General features: G+C 48.8%; 1 pseudogene; it reads right to left on the bottom strand.

Moving 5' to 3' along the window:
• Positions 1-13,069: 13,069 nt before the first annotated feature.
• LOC100462253 (large ribosomal subunit protein eL8-like) lies at positions 13,070-13,769 on the bottom strand (annotated as a pseudogene).
• Positions 13,770-14,009: the final 240 nt, after the last annotated feature.

The following is a 14,009-nucleotide window of genomic DNA, read 5'->3' as shown; positions in this document are numbered from 1 at the left end:
CAACTGAGTGAGACTCAGTCTCAAAAAAAAAAAAAAAGCATCCTTCTAACTGTCCCCATCTGCTCCATGAGGCCTCCAGCTGCCAGTAAAGCTTTGTGTTCTGTCACTAGGTTGTCTTGGGTACCCAGCATCTGCTCCTCTATACTCTGGTATGTTTTCTGTGGCTGCATTTACCAAGAAACTTAGTGATGCCACCCATACCCCTATTGGGATCACTGTTGCTGCTACTACCACAAGCACTGATGCTACTGCATACATGGCCAGCACTCAATGGTGGATCACTTGAGCCCAGAAATTCAAGAACAGCCTGAGCAACATGACCAAAATTCATCTCTACAAAATGCAAAAAAATAAGCTGGGTGTGGTGGCATATACCTGTAACCTCAGCTACTCAGAGGCTGAAGTGAGAGGATCAATTGAGCCAGGAGGTTGAGGTTGCAGTGAGCCAAAATCACCCCACTGCACTCCAGCCAGGGTGACAGAGCAAAACTCTATCTCAAAACAACAACAACTGTGTGTGTGTGCAATCTTCTCTGACCATGGCTTCTCAGGTTTTGTATAATTTAGTTCATCAGTATATAAACTGTATAAGGTCTCTTGCCAGACAGGAAAAGTTATCTAACTATGAACCTAGACTTTCCTATTTGAAGGCTATGCAAATAAAATAAAATTGTGTTGATGGCTTAATCTTTTTTTTGTTTGTTTGTTTGTTTTTTGAAAAAGAGTCTCGCTCTGTCACCAGACTGGAGTGCAGTGGCACGATCTCAGCTCACCGCAACCTCCACCTCCCAGGTTCAAGCGATTCTTCTGCCTCAGCCTCCCGAGTAGCTGGGACTACAAGTGCACGCCACCATGCCCAGCTAATTTTTGTATTTTTAGTAGAGACAGGGTTTCACCATGTTGGCCAGGATTGTCTCAATCTCTTGACCTCGTGATCCACCCACCTCAGCCTCCCAAAATGCTGGGATTACAGGTATGAGCCACCGCCCCCAGCTGCCTTAATCATTTTAAACACAATGATGAAATCTTGATTTTCTACAGAATAGAAAGAGAAAGGTTAGTCTTCCTGAAACATGTGAATAGAACATTCCAGAACATACTCTGTTGAATGTACAAGATTAACTAAGTTTTGAAGGTATTTTGTACTAAAAAAGAAGACATATTGATAACAATTCCATATCTAACTTTCCCATTTGCTTTTCTCTTGGCACAAAGGTATTGTTTCTATTTTTTTCTTACCTTTTGCTTTCTAAATGGAAAATCCATCTGATTCAATCCAAACCTACAAATGCCTCTTTCTCTCTGAAACTCAACAACAACAAAAAAAACAAAACTAAAGTTGAAAAACATCATCCAAGGAGCACAAGAGAATTGTAACTCACATTGTGCAATTTTACCATTGTCCTCATATTCAGGATCAAGAATACAAATTGATGGAGAAAAGGTAGTGTCTCACTGGATTAATTCATTGTTGGATGGGGAAGGTGGGAAGCTCAGCTCATGCTTCCACAGCAGATTCTACCCTGACAAAATCTTACTCCAAAATTGGCATTATTTAAGCACACAAGTGTTACAGCTTCTGGCGCTCATTTCATACAGTCTCACCCCAAACACTTCATGATCTGACTCTCATTCTCCTTGACTTTCTATTCCAGAACATCACCTGGCACATTTAACCTGTAGTTCAGGTTCTTCCACCCCTGAGATAGCTCTGCAAAAATCCTAGTTTTAGTATCCGGCTATTTGCAGCCCAGGCTGCATTGCTCTGTTCAATTTGTCCTAGGTCCTCAGCTTCTTTCTTTTTCTAGGGACTCTTTTTTTTTTCTTTTAGAATTCTAGGTTGGAGGATGCAGGAGTATAAACTATCTTCCATGTATTCTCTTGCCCCAGTGTTTTCTGAAAGCAATTTTCCTTAGGGAAGTGCCTGATAAATTCAAGATAGTTACTGTTAGCTTTCTGCCAGAAATACTCATCTTTCAACCTTCTCTTGGCCCACAGCTCTGGTTCTGTGACTACGTCTGTCTCTACCATGTTCCTCTATTGTGAGAGGAAATTCCTGGGCCCAAACCTCTGTCAGCTTGCATTACTTCCATTCTTGGCATCATTCTACTAGCAGGTTAGATGTCACAGTGGATATCACAGCTAGGTTGTGTCAGGTTTACAGCCCACCCTCAGTGCCCACCTCCCTGTGTGTCTATGTATATCAGGTGTCCTCCTGAGATGAGAACGACCCACAAGGAAGTGTTAATCTGCAGCTGTGCTTCAGGGACGAATGGTCAAAGAACCAATTACCTCCTCATTTGCAATTGGCTATATTCTTTTTCTTTTGCCCTGCCTTGAATATATTTCTTGAATATAGACCAGTTAGAAGAGCTGCCAAGCTTTAACATATTTAATCCTAACTTCTGTGCAGACACCATACAACATTAGAAATTCTGGTGGAAAATTTCCAGGACGAAATTTCTCTTAATGACTTCACTATTGCTAGAGGTTTTACTGATGTACAGAAGAGTTAACATAGCAAGCCTGATTGTGACGTTGGCCTTGGGCTGGTGTCCGGGAACTTGGATTTGAAGCGTGTCCCCACCATTCCCTAACTGACAAAGGTGGCCCATTCTGCCTGAACTGTACAAACAGTGTGGTTTATGCTGAACACCTGCCTTCCTTCGGGGGGTCTGGAATTTTGGTACATGCTAGGCAGAGGGTGCCTTATGTGACTAGACCCTAGTAAAACTTTGGATGTTGAGACTCTAATGGGTTTCCCTCTGATAAGCAGAAACATTGAATGCTTATTGCTGGGGAAATATATTTTCATTGCTAAAGGAAGAGTGCACTGTGCGATTCCTCGTGGAGGGAGGGGGCAGTAGGATGCCTGCCCATGGATTTCCCCAGGCTCCACCTGAGTCTTTCTCGCTCCTCATTACATTGCCATAATAAACCTTAGCCATGAATACAACTATATTCTGGGTCCTGTGAGCCCTTCCAGTGACTCTCCAAACATAAGGGTCTCCTTGGGTACCCTCCACATGAGTAATTAGATTGATGAATCCCAATGTCTCCGATAGGGTCGAAGTCACTGGTGCCATCTCCCATCCATGTAACAAAGCTACTCAGTATGTCACAGAGAGTTTAATGAAGCCACTTGTTTAAGTTCTTACTTTTTTCTTTGTTGGTGTCCCCCTGAGCTGGAACTTGGGCATGAGCCCAAGAGTCTGGGCTGAAGTAAGATACAAGTAACCAACACTGAGCTAAGCACTCACTTTTCCCCTTGATCTTGAACCACTTACTGTCTTTGTGCATCTTAACTCTCTTCCATACAAAGCATTCCTTTCCTACAAAATTTCTCTGCCTCTCATATAAATATTTTTAAATTATTGGCCGGGTGCGGTGTCTCACGCCTGTAATCCCAGCACTTTGGGAGGCCGAGGGGGGTGGATCACGAGGTCAGGAGATGGAGACCATCCTGGCTAATATGGTGAAACCCCATCTCTACTAAAAATACAAAAAATTAGCCGGGCGAGGTGGCAGGCACCTGTAGTCCCAGCTACTCAAGAGGCTGAGGCAGGAGAATGGCATGAATCCAGCAGGCGGAGCTTGCAGTGAGCAAAGATCGTGCCACTGCACTCCAGCCTGGGCAACAGAGTAAGACTCCGTCTCAAAAAACAAAAAACAAAAAACAAAAAAACGCAATTATTATTGTTAGGCTGGGTGCAGTGGCTCACACCTGTAATCCCAGCCCTTTGGGAGGCAGAGGCAGGTGGATCACTTTGAGCTCAGGAGTTCAAGACCAGCCTGGGCAACATGGCAAGACCACATCTCTACTAAAAATACAAAAATTAGCTGAGCTTGGTGGTGCGCACCTGTGGTCCCAGCTACTCAGGAGGCTGAGGCTGGAGAATTATTTGAACCTGGGAGGCAGAGGTTGCAGTGAGCTGAGATCATGCCACTGTACACCAGCCTGGGTGACAGAGTGAGGCCCTGTTTCAAAAAAAAAAAAAAATTATATATATATACATATATACAATTATTATTATTTTAGAGACAGAGTCTTACTCTGTCACCTGGGCTGAGGTACAGTGGTGTGATCATAGCTTTCTGCAGCCTCCAACTCCTGGGTTCAAGCAATCCTCCTGCTTCAGCCTCCTGAGTACCTGTGACTACAGGCATGCACCACCATGCCCCACTCATTTTTTGTAAGTTTAGTAGAGATTGGGTCTCATTATATTGCCCAGGCTTGTTTTCAGATTATTTTGAATGAAAAAATTAGGACACCACTGAGAGTTGCTAAAAAGTTCCTCCTAAGCGCCACTCATCCATCTGGTTATAAATCCAGGTAAGTAATCCAAATCAGCAGGTCCTACTCACCCTTACCCTTCCCAAATAATTCACAAAACAAGGTAATAAGACCTCAATTGTCCCTCTCCCTCTCCCTCGTCTCCCTCTGTTGCTGAAGCTGGACTGTACTGCCCTGATCTTGGCTGGCTGCAACCTCCCTGCCTGGGGCTCCTGTGACTCTCCTGCCTCGGCCTGCCGAGTGCCTGGGATTGCAGGCGCGCGCCGCCACGCCTGAATGGTTTTTGTGTTTTTGGTGGAGACGGGGTTTCGCCATGTTGACCGGGCTGGTCTCCAGCTCCTGGCCTCGAGTGATCTGCCTGCCTCGGCCTCCCGAGGTGCTGGGATTGCAGACGGAGTCTCGCTCACTCAATGCTCAATGGTGCTCAGGCTGGAGTGCAGTGGCGTGATCTCGGCTCGCTACAACCTCCACCTACCAGCCTCCTGCCTTGGCCTCCTAAAGTGCTAAGATTACAGCCTCTGCCCTGCCGCCACCCCGTCTAGGAAGTGAGGAGCGGCTCTGCCTGGCCGCCCATCGTCTGGGATGTGAGGAGCCCCTCTGCCCGGCCACCCCATCTGGGAAGTGAGGAGCGCCTCTGCCCGGCCGCCCCGTCTGGGAAGTGAGGAGCGCCTCTGCCCAGTCGCCCAACGTCTGGGAAGTGAGGAGCGCCTCTGCCCGGCCGCCCCGTCTGGGAGGTGAGGAGCGCCTCTGCCCGGCCGCCCCGTCTGGGAAGTGAGGAGCGCCTCTGCCCAGTCGCCCAACGTCTGGGAAGTGAGGAGTGCCTCTGCCCGGCCGCCCCATCTGGGAAGTGAGGAGCGCCTCTGCCCTGCCGCCACCCCGTCTGGGAGGAAGTGAGGAGCACCTCTGCCCGGCTGCCCCGTCTGGGAGATGAGGAGCACCTCTGCCCGGCCACCCCATCTGGGAGGTGAGGAGCGCCTCTGCCTGGCCGCCACCCCATCTGGGAGGAAGTGAGGAGCGCCTCTGCCCGGCTGCCCCATCTGGGAAGTGAGGAGCGCCTCTGCCCGGCCGCCACCCCGTATGAGAAGTGAGGAGCCCCTCTGCCCGGCCGCCCCGTCTGGGAAGTGAGGAGCGCCTCTGCCCGGCCGCCACCCCGTCTGGGAGGAAGTGAGGAGCGCCTCTGCCCGGCTGCCCCATCTGGGAAGTGAGGAGCGTCTCTGCCCGGCCGCCCCGTCTGGGAGGTGAGGAGCGCCTCTGCCTGGCTGCCCCGTCTGGGAAGTGAAGAGCGCCTCTGCCCGGCTGCCCCGTCTGGGAGGTGAGGAGTGCCTCTGCCCGGCTGCCACCCCGTCTGGGAGGAGGTGAGGAGCACCTCTGCCCGGCTGCCCCGTCTGGGAGATGAGGAGCACCTCTGCCCGGCCGCCCCGTCTGGGAGATGAGGAGCACCTCTGCCCAGCCGCCCCGTCTGGGAGGTGAGGAGCGCCTCTGCCCGACCGCCACCCCGTATGGGATGTGAGGAGCGCCTCTGCCCGGCTGCCCCGTCTGGGAAGTGAGGAGCGCCTCTGCCCGGCTGTCCCGTCTGGGAGGTGAGGAGCGCCTCTACCCGGCCACCACCCCATCTGGGAGGAAGTGAGGAGCACCTCTGCCTGGCCGCCCCTTCTGGGAAGTGAGGAGGACCTCTGCCCGGCCGCCCCGTCGGGGAGAAGAGGAGCACCTCTGCCCGGCTGCCCCGTCTGGGAGATGAGGAGCACCTCTGCCCGGCCGCCCCATCTGGGAGGTGAGGAGCACCTCTGCCTGGCCGCCACCCCATCTGGGAGGAAGTGAGGAGCGCCTCTGCCCGGCTGCCCCATCTGGGAAGTGAGGAGCGCATCTGCCCGGCCGCCACCCCATATGGGAAGTGAGGAGCGCCTCTGCCTGGCCACCCCGTCTGGGAGGTGAGGAGCGCCTCTGCCCGGCCGCCCAGTCTGGGAAGTGAGGAGCACCTCTGCCTGGCCGCCCCGTCTGGGAGGTGAGGAGCGCCTCTGCCCGGCCGCCACCCCATATAGGAAGTGAGGAGCGCCTCTGCCCCGCCGCCCTGTCTGGGAGGTGTACCCAACAGCTCTGAAGGGATAGCGACCATCGGGAGCAGGCCATGAGGACGATGGTGGTTTTGTTGAAAAGAAGGGGCGGAAGTGTGGGGAATGGAAGGAGAGATCAGATTGTTGCTGTGTCTGTGTAGAAAGAGGTGGGCATAGGAGACTCCATTTTGTTCTGACTAGGAGAAATTCTTCTGCCTTGGGATGCTGTTGATCTATGGCCTTTCCCCCAGCCCCGTGCTATCTGAAACATGTGCTGTATCAGCTCAGGGTTAAATGGATTAAGGGCGGTGCAAGATGTGCTTTGTTAAACAGATGCTTGAAGGCAGCATGCTCTTTAAGAGTCATCACCACTCCCTAATCTCAAGTACCCAGGGGCACAAACACTGCAGAAGGCCGCAGGGTCCTCTGCCTAGGAAAACCAGAGACCTTTGTTCATGTGTTTATCTCCTGACCTTCTCTCCACTATTACCCTATGACCCTCTCATATCCCCCTCTCCGAGAAATGCCCAAGAATCATCAATAAATACTTCATAAATAAAAAATAAAATAAAATAAAATAAAGGAAAAAAAAAAAAAGACCTCAATTAAGGAGTGACGCCTGTTTCACAGTTCAGCATGACCAACAGCTGATATCTAAACAATGCCCCCAACCTGGCAAGTAAAACCCAAACATAACCCAAAGCCATCTGTGGGTGGCTCCTCTGCCCTTCAGAGGTCTGATTAAATTGGAACAAATCCAAGTTCTATGTTCTATGATAGTCCAAAGTTCTCCCACAATGCCTGTGAGCTCCCTGGGCTTGCCTCCTCCTGCGTCCTGCTAGCTATTTTTAAATGTGAGCTCTATTTTGTTCCAAGATCATTAGGATATTTAGCCCCTTCACCAATTTCCACAAGAAAATTAATTCATTCCAATATTCAGAGGTTTTTTTTTTTTTATTTCTTAGCCAGTGATTAAGGAATCCATTATGTAACCCAGAGCCATTCTCTCTACTCTTTTCTTAATTTTTCCTTCTAAAATGGGGAGTTCCATTTTCTTAATTTTTCCTTCTAAATTGGGGAGTTCCAAATTCTTTTTTTTTTTTTTCCCTCTCTCTCTTAGGCAAAGCAGTTCATGTCCTTCCTGGAAGTTTTAGTATCTGCCAATACTGATGCCCAGTTTGCATTTTAAAAGCTCCTTCTAGCTGCTAGATGGTGAAAAGACTGAAAGGAGGCAAGGGGATAGGCAAAGGGACCAGTATCAGGTTATTTTAGGAGATGATAGTGGCTTGAACCAGGTAGTGGCAAGGCTGATAAAGACAAGTGCATGAATAGGAATATTTTGGAGGAGATGCTGCAGTACTTGCTTATAGATTGGATTGTAGGTGGGTGTTAAGAGAGAAGAATCCCGGATAACTTGCCCGTCTCTGGATTTGGCACTGGAGGTCCCAATTAGTAATGGGGAAGGCTAGGGAGAAGTACGTCTGAGTGGTGTATAGCTAAGGCTTGGTTCAGTTGCCTGTAACAAAATGTCTGCTATACATAGTAGCTTAAACAAGTAATGGCGGCCGGGCGCGGTGGCTCACGCCTGTATCCCCAGCACTTTAGGAAGCCGAGGCGGGCAGATCACGAGGTCAGGAAATCGAGACCATCCTGGCTACCACGGTGAAACCCTGTATCTACTAAAAATACAAAAAATTAGCCAGGTGTGGTGGCACGTGCCTGTAGACTCAGCTACTCGGGAGGCCGAGGCAGGAGAATCGCTTGAATCCAGGAGGCAGAGCTTGCAGTGAACCTAGATTGCACCACCGCACTCCAGCCTGGGCGACAGAGTGAGACTCCATCTCAAAAACAAAACAAAACAAAAAAACAAGTAGGGCGTCATTTTTTTCCTGTAACATCCCAGAACTAATGTTGGGATCCCATGATGTTGTTTCCCAGGGTCCTTCTAACCTTCCGCTTTTTCACTCTCAGCTTGTGGACCTCATGAACATGAGGTGGTCGCCCTACTTCCGTGCATGTTCCATGCAAAAAAATAAAGAGAGGGTTGGTTCTGCCCACTTTTAAAAAGCTTTCCTGGAGGCCCTATCCAGTAACTTCTGCTCATACCTCTGGGCAGAATTGTCATATGATCACTTCTAACAATAAAAGAGCTTGGCTAGCAATTTTTTAGCTGGACATGTTACTATTCTAAACAACGTTGGGATACTTGCTAGCAAAGAACCAAGAGAGAATGCAGCTAGAAGCATCTGTTGCAGGTAGAAATCAGTTCAGTTTAGAACACGTTAAGTTTAAGATGCCATGGGGAAAATGTCCAGGTGACTTTTTTTCTTTCTCTTTTTTTTTTTTTTTTTTTTTTAATTATTGAGACAGAGTCTCCCTCTGCTCTATCACGCAGACTGGAGTGCAGTGGCATGATCTCAGTTCACTGCAGCCTCGACCACTTGGGCTCAAGCGATCCTCTCACCTCAGCCTCCCGAGTAGCTGGGACTACAGGCATACATCACCATACCCGGCTAATTTTTGTATTTTTTATAGAGAGGAGGTTTTGCCATGTTGCCCAGGCTTGACACAGGAGGCTCTTCAGCCCATTAATTGATGAAGCTTGGAAGACATCCTGGGCAGGAGATATAAGTTTGGGAGTGTTCAGTCTGCTGATGGCCTGTGTCTTTTTACTTGTGGTGGAAAGTATTCTAGTTGATTCAGAAGAGGTTAGTTATGCAGGAGAAAAGAAATAATCCAGGTAGCCTGGGAAGGTTAGGAGAAATGCATCCCAAGTACATTAACCTTTGGTAGGAGGAGAGAAGCTGCCTCCATTGTCACAGAAAGAAAAGTGAAGATGGGCCCGGTGTGGTGGCACATGCCTGTAGTCCCAGCTAATCGGGAGGGTGAGGCAGGAGAAAGGCTTGAACCTGGGAGGCGGAGGTTGCAGTGAGCTGAGATTGTGCCACTGCACTCCAGCCTGCGCAACCCAGTGAGACCCTGTCTCAAAAAAAGAAAGAGAGAGAGAGAAAGAGACAGACAGAAAGAAAGAAGGAAGGAAGGAAGGAAAGAAAGAAAGAAAGAAAGAAAGAAAGAAAGAAAGAAAGAAAGAAAGAAAGGGAAAGAAAGAAAGATGCATATGCAGAAAAGTTTGTAGTCTTGACCATAAAAAGACAAAGTCTCTGGTCTAATCTGTTTTAATCTCTCAGTGAAGCGTCAGGTAAGAATAGTTGAGGGGTGAGACTTGAGAACCGTGTGAAAGGATAAAATTGACATCAAGTTTTGTGAGTAAGCAAATTTCCTGGAGAATCTCTGGGATTACTGGGCAGTGTCTTGTGTGCCTTTGTGTTGTTTGTGATTATTAGGAAAACCAGTCAGTCAAGTTAAGTAATTTTCGCCAACAATGTTCAGGGGCTCATGGGAAGGCGTGGAGAAGTCAGTGATTGCTTTTATTCGGGGTTGGGGAGGAAGAAAAAAGCAAGGAAGCTGAAAGCATTTGCCAGGGAGTGATTATAACAAAGCACTTTGGAATCTTTTTTTTTTTTTTTTTTTTGAGACAAGGTCTCTCTGTCACCCACGCTGGAGTGCAGTGGTGTGATTATAGCTCACTGCAGCGTCAACTTCCTCAGGCCCAGGTTATCCTCCCACTTCAGTCTCCCAATTAGCTGGGACCACAGGCATACACCACCATACCTGGCTAATTAAAAAAAAAAAAAATTTCGTAGAGCTGGGGTTTTACCACATTGCCTATGCTGGTCTCAGACTCCTGGCCTTAGGCCATCCACCACCTCAACCTCCCAAAGTACTTGGATTACAGGTATGAACCACTGCGCCCAGCTGGAATCCTATCTGAACTAAATTGAACTGAAATTTATGCCCACTCTGATAATAGGAGTACAAAGCTAGAAAACCAGAACCAAGGAAAAAAGAGAACAGAAATAAAATACCCATAAACTGTTTAAGTTGAGCTTTATGCTGTGTCAACTCAGCCAACTCATGATTCCTGGTTCCGTTCCTGGCAGGAATCTTTTCACAAGGCCTGGCAAGTGTGGTGAACAAATTAGCAAACACCAGCACTGCATTTTAGCGCCAGCCAGAACAAGCATGCCCAGAAGTGTCCAGGCAGAGCTCTCAGCCTCAGCTTTGGGGACCCAACCAGGAAACGTTTCTTCTTCCCAGCCTTCCAGAAAGATCAAAGACTACAGACCACTCACTTCCTGACTCCCGTTTTCCTGCCAAAAGCTTCTAGCTGGGCAGGTAGTACTCTGGCAGGGAAATGGTTGGTTGTTGTCAAACCTCAGCCCCATACAAAGAGAATCTGGGGAAGCCAACATGGGCTTGGCGGGGTACATGTGGAATGAGATTGTCTGATGTCTGTGTGGAGGCAAGGAGATGGCAAGATGGGAGTGTGTGGTGCAGACAAGTCAGTGTCGGGGAGATGATAACCTGGAATGAGATCATGAGATAGCAAGCACAGCCCTCCACATACATTGTGTGGTCTCAGAATGCCAGGCAGGAGTTGGGGCTGGGAGACACTTCTGAGATGATGGAGTACAGTCCCAGGACCTCAGTGATGTGTGTAGAGTGGCGCATTAGGGAATACAAGACCATTTCGATTACACATAGGTACACACACATTCACCCTCACACCTAGATCACCACTAACAACCCAGATCCCTGGCTTCCCTGCTGCTAGGGTCTAAATGTTTGTGTTCCCACAAAATTCATATATTGAAATTCTAGCCCCAAGATAATGGTGTTAGTAGGTGGGGCATTTGGGAGGTGATTAAGTCATGAGGGTGAAGCCTGAATGAGCGGAATTAGTGCCTTTATAAAAGAGGCCCCAGGCCAGGTGCACTGGCTCATGCCTGTAATCCCAGCACTTTGGGAGGCCAAGGTGGGTGGATCACATGAGGTCAGGAGTCCCAGACCAGCCTGGCCAACATGGCAGAAACCCATCTCTACTGAAAATACAAAAATTAGGCCGGGCACAGTGGTTCACGCTTGTAATCCCAGCACTGTGGGAGGCCGAGGCAGGTAGATCACCTGAGGTCAGAGTTTGAGACCAGCCTGGCCAACATGGTGAAACCCCACCTCTACTGAAAATACAAAAATTAGCTGGGTGTGGTGGTACATGCCTGTAATCCCAGCTACTTAGGAGGCTGAGGCAGGAGAATCACTTGAACCTGGGAGGCGGAGGTTGCAGTGAGCCGAGATCGTGCCACTGCCCTCCAGCCTGGATGACAAAGTGAGACTGTGTCTCAAAAAACAAAACAAAACAAAACAAAAATTAGTCAGGGGTGGTAGTGAGTGCCTGTAATCCTAGCTACTCATGACGCTGAGGCAGGAGAATCACTTGAGCCTGGGAGGCAAAGGTTGCAGTGAGCTGAGATGGTGAGATGGCACCACTGCACTCCAGCCTGGGTAACAGAGTGAGACTCTGTCTCAAAAAAAAAAAAAAAAAGGGGGGGGGGGGCTCTAACAAGATCCCTCACCAGTTCCACCATGCAAGGTCACAGAAGACACCTATGAGGAAGTGGGCCCTCACCAGACACCAAATTTCCCAGCACCTTGATCTCGGACTTCCCACCCTCCACAAGTATGAGAAGTAAATGTTTGTTGTTTACAAGCCACCGAGTTGATGGTATTTTGTTATCAGCTTACTTAGCTTACACAAACTAAGACACCTTCATAGAAAGCATTAATATAGTGCTTCCCAAACAGTAATGTGCTAAATCACACCTGGGTCTTGTTTAACATGTAGATTCTAAATCAATAGGTCAGAAGTGTGACCTGAGGTTCTGCACTTCTAATAAGCTCTCAGCTGATGCTGATGCTACTGGTCCAGGGACCACCTTTAAGGAGCAAGGCTGTAATCTCTTAAGAGTCATTCATTCTGGCCAGGCGCGGTGGCTTACTCCTGTAATCCCAGCACTTTGGGAGGCTGAGGCGGGTGGATCACAAGGTCAAGAGATCGAAACCATCCTGGCCAACATGGTGAAACCCCGTCTCTACTAAAAATACAAAAAAAAATTAGCTGGACATGGTGGCATGCGCCTGTAATCCCAGCTACTCGGGAGGCTGAGGCAGGAGAATCACTTGAACCTGGGAGGCAGAGGTTGCAGTGAGCCGAGATCACGCCATTGCACTCCAGCCTGGGTGACAAAGCGAGACTCCATCTCAAAAAAAAGAAAAAAATAGTGTGTCGGGGGCGCATAGCAACATATTCAAGCTATGTACAAGGCATTTGAGGTCAGGACATGGAAAAATACTGAGGCACTGTGTGTATGTTATTTGTGCATGAGAATGAAACGCCTTGACCTTGAAAACAGGACAGGGAGTGGAGTGCGTGGTGTGATAAGGAACGCTGAAAACAGCCTCCTGAGAATACGGTTTGAGCGCTCTTACAAGGCCACGGGTGTCTCATGACCTGACCTCAAAAAAGACATCTAGTGGATGTTTGTGGTTTAACAAGCCCTTTCAATAAATACTTGGTGGATGGGTGCTGGGGCTGACTCTCTTAGAAGAGCTGCCCCCTGCCCTACTCAGCTGGAATTGTCTGAGAACTCATTCTTGGCATTCACTACAAGCTATTAAGCTCTGCATAGTGATGATTTTGATTATAATTTTCTGTCTCATTGAAGTAAGGACAATAATTAATTCAGGTTTTCAGAATGCAATCCTGTCTTTCTGTGGATTCAGCAAGCCACAGACTTGGGACCCAGGACATTGCCTCACCAGTGACGGTGGATCTCATCATATCTGTTGTTGTAATTGGTCCTGATAGCTTCCACCAGCTTAGCCAAAGCGCCTTTGTCTTCCTAGTTCACCTATGTGAAGGCGACAGTGGTGCAGGTCTTCCTGTGGACTAGACGGCCCAGTCTTGCCTTCCCCTTGATAATGCATTAAGGGACCCCCATTTTACGACACAGGGCAGGCAAGAAGACAACCAGCTCAATGGGATCCGCGTCGTGTGCATTCACCACCAGCTGAGCTTTCTTGTTCTCCACCAAGGTGGTGACGGTGTTAACTCCTGCTCGAAGGACAGGTGGTCTTTTACTGGGGACGTCCCCTTTGCCAGCAGCTTTCTTCTCAGCCCGGGCCAACAGGCTGTGCTTCTTCCCCTGCTTTGTCTCTGGTCTGTACTTGTGGGCCAGCCTAAGCAGCTGAGTAACTGTTTGGCGGTCCATGGCCTGGGTGAACTGGTTAATTGCAGGAGGTACTTTCAGCCGCTTGTAGAGGATGGCTCTCTGCTGCTGCAACCTGAGCTAGCAGGGCCATTTCACAAAGCGGGTGAGGTCTCTTTTGGGCTAGATGTCCTGTCCAATGCCAAAATTCTTAGGCCTTTTCTCAAACACGGGATTCACCACTTTCTTGGCTTCCTACTTCATGACAGCAGGGGCCGGAGCCACCTTCTTCCCCTTGGCTTTCTTTCCTTTCGGCATCTTGGACAGTGGGAGGAGAGAGACTACTCCAGGATTTTTAAAGCCTTGGGTTGGGCTGTGCTGTCTGATGGCTAACAGCTGTCTAAGGGCTGTCTAATGGCTGCCTGGCCCCCTCCCCTGTACAGGAAGTCCTGAGGTAGCGTTTTAACTACTTTTGGCTGCCAAATTGTGCTTCTTTAAATATGACTGCATGTTTTTGTACTTTATAATTGTCAAGAACAGTGAAGGGACTGAGATTTT

Source organism: Pongo abelii, chromosome 13, assembly GCF_028885655.2.
Source record: "Pongo abelii isolate AG06213 chromosome 13, NHGRI_mPonAbe1-v2.0_pri, whole genome shotgun sequence".
NCBI classification, from domain to species: Eukaryota; Metazoa; Chordata; class Mammalia; order Primates; family Hominidae; genus Pongo; species Pongo abelii.
This window is presented reverse-complemented; position numbering and strand designations above follow the sequence as displayed.